At 40.3% G+C, this 9,140-nt stretch overlaps 1 long non-coding RNA gene across 3 annotated transcripts in view; it reads left to right on the top strand.

Annotated features, from left to right (window-relative positions):
* The first annotated feature begins 1,164 nt into the window (after positions 1-1,164).
* The window catches only part of LOC147249712 (uncharacterized), a 50,132-nt gene continuing 42,156 nt past the window's right edge, over positions 1,165-9,140 (top strand). For 2 of the 3 annotated variants that reach the window (XR_015119277.1, XR_015119275.1), the window contains exons 1-2: positions 1,165-1,350; positions 1,747-1,869. This is a non-coding gene — a long non-coding RNA (uncharacterized LOC147249712). The remainder of the gene's footprint in view (positions 1,351-1,746; positions 1,870-9,140) is intronic. The other variant, XR_015119276.1, reaches the window with a different exon arrangement.

The raw sequence follows: 9,140 nt of genomic DNA, 5'->3' as shown, positions 1-9,140 counted from the left end.
GAGTTGACAGAGTCGCGGGGTGACTGCAGAGGCAAAGGAACTCTCTCTCTCTCTCTGTATCCCTCATGTTGTGGGAACATAAACCTGTTTACGCAGTCATTTTAGGAGAACTCACCATCCTGTAAGGAACATAAAGCATCAGCTCACGATGGAATTCATTATATTTAGACTTTTTTAAGAGATTGGGAATAACATCAGGGTATAAGGGTTCCGCTTATACCATAAGTATAGACAAGTATATTTATTTAATTCGTTCTGAATTAAATAAATGATCTTCATTGTTCTAGAAGTGGTGGGTACCAGATCGTATGTGTGTGAGGAACAAGAGTTGTATTTATGGCCTGGGGGTGTCCAGCACTCCTTGAGGGGAGTCCTGCATCGTCTGGATGTGGACTCGGGTTGATTTCCAGATCAACCCCATCCTCCAATCCTATCACAATCCAATTAAAACCCAAACATACCACCCAGTGCTATATTTTTCCCATCCAACCACTTGATGGTATTTTTTTCCAACCCCGTGTGATGAAAAATAGCCCCAACGGGTGGAAAACTGCCCAGTCTGGCAACGGTGGCAACCATAAATGAGACGCTCGTATAAGAAGTAAAATAAAATGTAAGCAGCACATTGACAGCAAACACAAATTGGCATCCACTTCATCTTAGCTGGATACAAGATGAGGTCATTACACCATGACTTCTATCAGTCAGGTTCAGATTTAATCAAAATCTCACAGACATGAATTTTTCACACGTTTGTAAAAAGCATGTAGATGTAGGCCTGAGTTGCAGGGTCATCAGATGTCGTGTAGAGACATTTCAAACGTTTTATGTCACATCCATAGAACAAAAGATTTTATAACTTTTATTCTTAATTTATCTAAACTTTGACTTGAATTTTGTCAATTAAATTTTGTTTTTCCTTCCTCGTGTGCTACTTTAATTATTGCCACTCAATCTTCACCTTCCATTTAACTGATTAGCCCCAACATGACGTCCGCAGCTCCTTCATTCCTGCAGGGTGAATTCAAACAACTCCTATTCATTATTGTAGCCTTTAAGTTTAAACAAAGACGGAGCGCTCTGATTGGTGAAATTAAGCGCCAATCAAATGGTAAATGTTTGTCGGCCATTTTGACATGTCATTCACCTCCATGCACACACTCAGAAGACAAGAGATCAGTGGGAGAAACTTTGCAGCTGCAGTTCACTGTCGTGATGATTCATAAATCTGTGGAAAGAAATGGTTGTCTGAGATGTTTTGGATTAAATGTTGGACTGGATTATCCTCAGCAATGTAAGAAAGCTGGATTTGTGGGAGTTGGAAGATGGATTCACTACTCAGGCTTGAAGGTGAGTTGCACAATTGTTTGCAAGTCGTTTGATAAACGTGTTTACTTCTCATGTTGTTGTCTTTATATCTTGACATGATTGACACAAATGCCTTAAAAAGAGCTTTGAAATGATGGCTGGTATGAGTAGCTACTTTGAAAGTTCTGGTTCATGATTTTCCTGAACAGTCTGGAAGGCCTCGAAGTTGATGACACAAGTTCTTTAGTTTCTCAGATGGGAAACTTCAAGGATTTCAGGTCCCTTCAGTTTGAGAGGAAAGGGAAAAAAAAAACTACAAGAAAGTTTGACCTGATTTTGAGTAAAACCATTAGATTATATGTCCTCTCACAGCAAAGACATCAATATTTATAAGTTATCTTTCTCTCTCGCTCTCTCTGTGATTCACACTGTGTCTAGACTTAATGGTGTTGTGATCCTGATCCACCCACTCGGCAAACGTACGGCTAAACTCAGAGTGCGGGTCATCACAAATCATCCACACACTCGAATCGTCTTTAGACAGGTGCGTAGGTGCTTCAGGTGAGAAAAGAAAGACACACACTGTGTACCTGGAGAAGGTTTTTGACCTAAACGTATTTCTTCAATACCTCTATTTTTTCAAGTGTGCGGGGGTATTTTTTCCTTCCTTTTTTTTTTTAATGGGTGAACTCAGAGTGTAACATGAACACTGGCTGACATTTTCAAGTTTCAAACACCCCCACATGCCTCACAGCCATATAATGGATGCATAACTTTCACTTCTTACATCTCACTATAAAATCAATAGTTAAGTTTAGATTGCTTGGGAGGTTTATGATTTTATATTTATTTATTTTTGATTGACGTGGATACGCAAACTGAAGAACTGAAACAAAATGTGAAGGCCATTGCCCTTGACTTCTAAAAAAAAATGTCATTTTATTAATAACAAAAAAATAAATGAAAGGGCTGTAAGTTTTAATTTGTACTTTTAAATCAGCACTGCAAATTTGCCCTTCTGATGGGAGGGTGATTTTTGTATTCTCCTGCTCGTAGCAAAAACATGATGTCAGCCATGTTTATAAAAAAAAAAGGATAAAAAAACAGATACGTGAGCTGTTCTTTTGTAGAGAGATGTTTTTGGTTCTCGGGCTCAATATCAGACTACTGTTGTGTCCTGCTCCAACAGTAGCAAACATGGTGGCTAAAATACAAACGGGGCCAATTGTGGATGTAAATATGAAGGGAAAACCTTGAGTCTGCTAAATAGTGCAACATATATAATAAGTCCCAGTTATATTTTCTGATGTTTTTTTTTTTAAGTTGTGCTCTCATATTTTCAAGTTCTGCTTTGGGTTGAAGTTGTATCCCGTTTTACTTCGTAGTTTTTGGCCTCGTGTGAACTTCGTGTCACGGTCAGGTTTGCCCCTCTCCTGTCGATCTCAACTCGTCCTCTCGCTTGCCTCTTCACCATTCAGCACTCGTGTTCTCCCACTTGGCTCTGCTTGTGTCATCAGTTCTGTTGCATATTAGTTCCAATTTGAGTGTCACTCTATGATCAGGATATTGTTTTAGAGCAACATAAAGGATAATCTGGAGCCCATTTCCCGTATGTTTGACTCAAAATGATTCATAAGGACTGATATTAGAGTAATTGTTGGGCGAGAACCTCACGGTGCTTCATTGTCTGTGTCAATGTCTTCTCACTAAAAGTGCTTTTTTTCCCAGTTTCATGGTTGCCTGACAACATCTTGGAATAGAAAACATCCCCACAGAGATAAGAGGTCACTGGCTACGTACCGCCCTCATTCATTGCCAGCAACTATGTCAGTGACATCTTAACTTTTACAATATTATTGAGTGTTTTTGCTATTATCCTGCCGGTGGTATTACGAGTAGAAGTGAGCTGTTCTTCCTACGCTCCCAGCTCCAAGCACAACAGTTTTTCCTCTGACGTTATGCACAGTACAGCTCAAGTTGAGAGACATGTTCAACTCAGAGTGTCAAGGGCAATGACCCAAAACCTAACGCACCCGAAACGCGAGGAAAATTTGAGACCGGAGGAGACGACGTCTGCCACAAACAAGGGCAAGAGAGACAGAAAAAGTGGGAAGGGTGAAAATGGATACCATCCTGTAGCCTCCAGAATTTCAGGTCATTAACCAGCTCGTCTCAGGCGGTTTAAGCCAGACTATGTAGGAGGAGAGAGAGAAGCCTCTTCATCTTACAACATCTGCTTATTCTGAAATTGTCTGTCGGGGGGGCAGAACATGCTTTTGCAAAGTTCTGCTGAAGGTCACAGGAAGTAGATTTACATGAAAAAAATATCCGTTCTCCACCGTATTTGATACTGAATCTTTACGGAGCCTAATGTGTGTGTGATCATTCCTTCAATCTAACAATACAAAAAGTGTTAAGCGGGACCATTGTCGCTTGAATTTACTGAGCGACTAAGCCAGCTGTACCACGTTGTAACAGCTGTTAATTCTGCCAGTGACTCACAGTCATTTTTTTATTTTCCCCCAACACTAGCTTTTCTGCCTTTCTATTTTTTTAATTAAACACATCACTGCATCTGGTTTACGTCATGCGTGTATGAGCGGAATCAAAACATCACACGGTAACTGGATTAAAGCTTTGATAGGAAAAGACATTTTGGGGAAGAAAAACCAAACCCTTGATCCAGTTGTTCCTGTAACTTACATGACGGTGAATCAGAGTATCGCCTTACTGAGGCATTATTAGAGGGAAGGTAAACACATTTTATGATTGAGTGAATTTATAATAGACTGTAACATGTGGTCAAGCATAGTTCAACCATGTGTGTGTGTGTGTGTGTGCGTGTAGGTACAGTGGGTGCGTGTGTGTTGCTCCGCATTTATGAATGCGTGTGCAAATATGGCTGATCAAGTGATGGAGTTAGTGTTTTTGCATGTGTGACGACTGCAAGAGCGCAGCCTCGACAGTGCAGGATACACAAACACGCTGTCATTCGGGACAGCGGCCTGGGTGAGACGCAGCTAGAGCAGACAACTGGAGTTAAGAATAAGTAAATATATAAACATAGAAGAACAAAAACACTAATCCAAAAAGTTCCTGAGGAAGGAGAAAAAGCAGTGTCTTCCCCTTTTGTATATTAAAAAAAGATCCCATTGCTGAAAGTGTGTTTATCTCTCTTTCGACAAATGGTATCTGTTTGAAAGAGAAATTAAGAGAAAAGCATGGAAAAGCTATTTTACTGAAACAATAAAGTCCTATAAAACTGTGCAGTGGGATGGGGGTAGTTAAGCCAGAAAAGAGCCCCCCCCCCCCCCCCCCCCCCCACACACACACACACACACACACGAGAATATTTTGTCTCTTTCTGGCCTTCTGTTTTTAGATAAAATGGGGTTTTAATTCAACATTTAATTTCCAGTAATCCCACAAAATCTCTTCAGTCTTTGAGGGGAGAAATTGAGGTGACTCGGGGTTGATGTTTGTTTCTCCGCTGTCGGGGAGATTGTGGAAATGTAATCATGATTATTATTTATTTTTTTATTTTTTTTTTGCTGTTGTGCGTTCGACTTTCAGAACTCATAACATTCAATGAAATAGTTTCAGACTCTGGTGTATTGATTTTTGCGATCTTAAAGGGAAGTTCTACAGAACACATGTGTTTCTGATAAGAGTCTTGATGTGATTCTGTAATTTTGGGCATGTATGTGTGCGTGTATTTACAGATAGATAGTCTGCGTGTAAAGGACGCTGGAGACAGAGAAGGAAAAGAGCCCGTAACCAGTGGGGGGGAGATGGCAAGAGATCAGGAGAAAAGGAGTTGAGTGGGAGATTTGGACATCTATACTGTGAATCATAGGGAAGGAGCGAGTTGGTCAGGGTGACCTTTCACACCCATCTACTTGATGCAGAATCCCTCGGAGATGCATTATTGGCCTCCTTCACTTTTCTGTTTGGCCAACATCAGAGAAGACTGCATGCTCATGAGGCTCAACTGTAAACTGTAGCGTGAATCAGCCAACCTTGGCTCGGCGAAACACTCTGCGTGACAATACATTTTATCAGGAGACTCGATATATGTGTGCATGTTTTGAGGAGTTTTCTTTTAGAGAAAGTGAAAACATATGGTGGCTGATCACTGGTGAAACCTCAGGTCAAGATTTCATTTGCAGTACATAAAAGAGAGGCTTTTATAGCCTAACTACAGTCGCAGCCTCTCTCTCATCTCGGGCTTTCCCTTTTCAGTCTGGGCTTGTTGCTTCTCCTCGCCACTTTCATTCAAACAGGCCGTTAATGCGACTCAAACATCTGTCAAAATTCAGTGTTTGCTAGCACCAACCACCCTAGCATTACCCCTGACACAGACCTTCTTCTGGTTTAATAACAGTCCCCTCTGCCAACTGTATGTAACGTCTAAAAAACAAATAAAATAACTGTTTTGGTGATGCTGCTGTGTAATTTTAGACAGACGTTATGTGAAGTGAAGTGTTAAGAGGTTGTGGTCACATCAAGTATTTTCTGTTGGATGGTTCTGAGTCAGAACGTTCCCATTTTCCGGTAAACCATGTTTCTGGTTCTCTATTTGAACCTTCATGAGACTCCTTTTTGTCACTCAGAAAAGAGTGAAAGCAATAAAATGCTGGATTTATATATGTGCACTTGTGAAAGAGTCCACCTGTGTTCCCTGTCACACTGAGTTTGTCTCATAGCAAATGCAAAATAGTCTTAGACCAGTGGTTTATCCAGTTTCCTGCATCAGAGCAATTAAGATTATGTCTGGTAAATAGCAGTAAAAAGTGCATCGTAATTCATTTTGAACTCACTTAAACACTTAACTTCTATTTGCACAAAATCTCACCCTTCCAGCACGTAAGCGTGCTAAAACGGTCTCTAAAGTGTCTCTGCAAACACTATCTGACACAGGTCCACTACGGTTGCACAAATTATAAGGAAGATTCTCTACTCAGCGTCCGCTAATAGACAGAGGAGGAGAGAACTGTGGGAAAAGAGGTCAGAGGCGTCTTGGCGGCATGCTGCAGCCTCATAAATCAGAGGTAGTATAAACTCACTCTGCTGGGAGAAGGACATGGAGGCGTCTGTTAGCTGCTGGATCAGAGGCATGCAAACAAACAAAAAAAAACCCCCAAAACAAACTGTGTTTATGTTTAACTGTATATGTAAGTGAGTATATGTATATTTAATTTCCCCACGGGGTAATTAAATCACAGCTTGATTTATTTTAAACAGGTTAAGTGTGTTTATGTGTGAATATTCGTGCAAGTTTGTGTATTTACTTGTGTCTAATGAGTCTGATCGTAACGCCACGTCTGGTTGATCCTTGGGATGTGGGATTTGACTCTGAGAAACGAGACTGATTTATGGTATGTTATTCACTTCTGTCCAGGGTATGACTGTATATTTTCTAAGGTGCATTATAAATGATCATACTTTCTCTTTATAGAATGCTTTTCTAGGCCCATTTACCATCTACATATTTGAAAATATTCTTTGATTGTGTGTAAAATCATGATTTGAGACCATACAGTGGATTTATGACTGACATTTTTTTTTTGGTTCTCTGTGATTTGCTAAATTCTGGATCTGATTTGTAGAAGCTATGATGTATGTTTTGTGAAGCAAATTGAATATGGAGTGATGTCAGTAGGACTTTGTAACATCTGGGACTGGAGGAGATAAAACTGTCAGCCAGTGAACAGTAAAACATTTTTAGATGCTTTGATTTCATATCAAGATTCTCAGGCTCTTACTTTCCCTGACAAACTGGTTTTCTTCAAGGCTTCACATACAAAATCATAACATGATGCTTCAAATCATGCAACTGCAGCTGGGAGTGATGGATTTATTTAGTCAGAATCAGACTTCACGCAACTTAAAAAAACAACAACTGCATTATAATTCTGTATAGGTGTGCTTCTGTATGTTAGTCCACATCATAAGTGGACTAAAATGTACATAACCAGCATGATGTCACCTGTTTTGAAATCTTTGCATGTCGATTGTCATCAAATGGACGCGAGTCATGAAGTCATCCACAGGTCTTTCACTCTACTCTTGTCATCAAATTGCAGTTTATTCAAAAAAACAAAAGGGCAAAAAGGTGAAGGCAGGATGCTAGAGCTGGTTGTGGGGAAACTACCTCCCTCAATGCTACCAGCGTTAGCTAAAACCTGCTCGCTAGCAGGCTATCCGTATGCTACTTTACGATGTTGTACAGTGAATAACGCTCACTGATGCCTTCAGTCTGAAACATTGCTGCAGTACAACTTTCATGCAGGTGTTGCAAAAACAGTTTCCACGATTCAAAGAGGGCTTTATATCTGAGTGTTAAGCTTATTAACCAAAGGGTCAAAATTAGCTACACAGAAGAAGAGCAACTTTACTTTTGGATTGTCAGGAACATTTTTTTTTGACTCTGTAACCCCGTCTATAGGCTAAAATTAATGCATTATGATAAACGATTGTTGTGGTCCTCAAGTAAAAAGTGTTACTGGCCTTTCCACTTATTTATTATCCAAGCTATACTCCCCACTCAACCCAGACTTTGATTTCACAGCCTTGTTGTGCTCCTGGTGAAATAATCCAGGCTAATGCTTTAATCTTGTCCGGTGATACCAAGGTTCCAGTCTCTGGTTCTTTTGATTTTCTCAAGATTTTCTTTGTTGCGTTAATGACCTTTTCCCACTAATAAGGCACTGTGGGGATGACCCTTGATCACAAATCTGATCCTTCAGCTGTATTCTCATGTGGTTCAAATTACAAAGAAAAACAACTAAGTGGCTTGTTTCCCCACTCCAAAATAGTGAAGCCACCGAGCCTGCAGCTATGTCCTGGAGGTTGGGACCTCACAAGTGCTGTTCTGACCTCTAGTGACTGAGAATGAGGAAAGTGCTGTAGTTGAGCAAGCTCTCATGACCAAAGCCTGAGAAGGGATTGTCATTTCCCCAGCATGTGATACACATGTTGACCCTCAAAATTTCAGACCTGCCATCAACACCGAGGAACATATCTGATAGTTAATGATTCCTCAACAAGCTCTTCCTTGATAACTTTGGAGTATGTGTGTATCTTTGTCTGGGTGGACAGGTCCATGAGCCCCATGATATGGAAGAGGTCCAGCATCCTTGTTTTTGAAACCCTGCAGCAAAAACTGTACAACAGCCAGCATGAACACAGATGGCTTTCCTGTGAAATGGAACAGGGTCCAGCAGTTTAAGTGATGCACCCTGGCTAAACATTTACTCCACTGAACCAGGGCTCATTGACTCATAACAATGCCACGGCATTCCTTGAAGTCATTGCCATAGATTACCCGGTGCTAGAGAGGTCTTGTGTAGGATATGAAGAACTTCTTGTCCAGGAAAGGCCCTTAAAGCCTAGGCTCATCTAAAATAGGGCTGGCTACATTTGGATCAAGGAAAGTGTTTTGAAGCCAGCGTCATAAAAGATCTATCTAAAGTCTATGGCATTACTAAGAACCACACCAGTTCTTATCAGCCTGAGGGCAATGTTAAATGTGTGTAGAAACAGGACAGCGCAGTTACTGTAAATTAATTGCAAATCACTACTGCAATTTTCAAATCTCAGGAAAATGCAGTATTTTTAAAAGGGTCATTTTGTGTCAGAGTACCACTTTAAATTCAATACTGTAGTGCTGCAGAGGCTTAAGAAAACATTTTCTTTAACCTTCCCTGGAAAATGGGAATAATCATGTAAAAATAAGCATTCCCAATAATATCCGAAATCATATTGCAATATCAGTCATTATAATCAAAATTGGATACTTTTTCGGAACTATGCAGGCTCCTACAAAGTAA

Source organism: Aulostomus chinensis, chromosome 14, assembly GCF_037954235.1.
Source record: "Aulostomus chinensis isolate RoL2024-O1b breed Wild chromosome 14, RoL_Achi_v1.0, whole genome shotgun sequence".
NCBI lineage: Eukaryota > Metazoa > Chordata > Actinopteri > Syngnathiformes > Aulostomidae > Aulostomus > Aulostomus chinensis.
This window is presented reverse-complemented; position numbering and strand designations above follow the sequence as displayed.